At 43.5% G+C, this 1,476-nt stretch overlaps 1 long non-coding RNA gene across 1 annotated transcript; it reads left to right on the top strand.

Moving 5' to 3' along the window:
* The first annotated feature begins 552 nt into the window (after window positions 1–552).
* On the top strand, window positions 553–1,374 carry LOC129782119 (uncharacterized). Its single transcript, XR_008744387.1, has 3 exons — window positions 553–665; window positions 747–831; window positions 920–1,374. It is a non-coding gene; the product is annotated as an uncharacterized LOC129782119 (long non-coding RNA).
* The last annotated feature ends 102 nt before the right edge of the window (window positions 1,375–1,476 follow it).

The following is a 1,476-nucleotide window of genomic DNA, read 5'->3' as shown; positions in this document are numbered from 1 at the left end:
GTCAGAACTTTCCAGAACTAGATATTAACTGTTCCTTCGAAAATTTGATTGGATAAAACCAATCAAATTTTCGAAAATTTAGCAGGGAATGATGTAGCATGTACCACAAATTACTTTGGAGAACCCCTCGTACTATTTCTTCAGCTCAGAATCAACAGCGGTGTGTGCTTCTGAGTGTCTTTCTCTGTGTAGAATGAGATGCATGGCAATGCGAGTGCCATTCCCATTTTCGATTTGGGCGGCTGACCATATTGAGTACCAGGTGTAACTCGACGGCTCAATTTAGCCAGGACGCAGAGCACCAACACATGCCTCGTAGACTTTTTTTTTCATTTTCTGTTTTTTTCCCCCAAGTGGAAAGAGTCTTTCGGCGGGTTTTCTTGTTCTTGGAAACCTAAAACCGGCCAGCGACTCGACTTAAACTGCGCTCGGGAGATGAAAAGACAATTGCCCGCGAATGTTTGAAAGCGGGACAAATCCAAGCACAGAAGGGACTTCGAAACGACTACGGAATTGCTAACATCGTTAACAATTGCGTAGTTCCGGTTCCAATGAATATCTGTCTGATCTGAGGATCGAAAAGTGTGGTCGCCCATTCCGACTTTGTCCGTGGAAGAAGGCGGAAGCGGTTAGTGATTTTGTACCGCGTGTTACCCGTGTTGAAGGTAAAAGTCGGGAAGTAAGTTGCATCGCAGTTGGTATATTAAAAGTTTTCCTTTTTTTTTCTCCTTTTTTGAAATGTGTAGTGAGATTAGAAAACTAGTAGTGCGAATTAATTGATACGCTGAAGAAGTTAGATACTCTCCAGTGCACCAGCAAACCTAATTGGAGGTAAGCCTAAAACGTGGCACGTGGCTAAATTTACAATAATTCTATTGTGGCTTTTGTGGTATTTCGTTTTTTTTTATGTGGTATGTAGAAAAAGCCGCTTACTGACCCCACGTGCGAGGTCTGGAAGTTACCATCATACTCGTCAATTCTGGTGGCCGCGCGGTGCGCTTACGCAAGACGGCACTCGCGCCAAAAGGGGAAACAGCACACAGTACGCAGCACGGAGCCATCACTCGTCCGTGTGCGTACTCGAGATTCATCGTCCCGTTCAACGTCTGCAGCGAACGACGGTAAAGCAGAACCACGTAAAACCTAGGTCGTGAGTACAAATCTATTTATTTCCGTAACTAATACATGCGCATGTAGGGAATAAATAGAGACAGAAGAACCACACAACTAATAAATGCCACACAACAATGCCACACTAGATTTTGTACAGTGTTCTTACCGACAGTGAGCGCAAGCCCGTCGGCAGAAAGAAAAGCCTGAATGAGATGAGGCGATAGAGTAGTTAGGAAACGTGCCGTTCAGAGAATCGATGGGTCAGAGGATCGAAACCCAAATTACCCAATAAAATGTTTATATAGATGTTTAAGGAAAATAATGTTCGTCATTTATGCTGTCTCGAATATATCTAAAATAACT

This window comes from Toxorhynchites rutilus, unplaced genomic scaffold, assembly GCF_029784135.1.
Source record: "Toxorhynchites rutilus septentrionalis strain SRP unplaced genomic scaffold, ASM2978413v1 HiC_scaffold_381, whole genome shotgun sequence".
Classification (NCBI taxonomy): Eukaryota; Metazoa; Arthropoda; class Insecta; order Diptera; family Culicidae; genus Toxorhynchites; species Toxorhynchites rutilus.
Note: the sequence above shows the minus strand (reverse complement) of the source record. Positions and strands in the feature narration are given on the sequence as shown.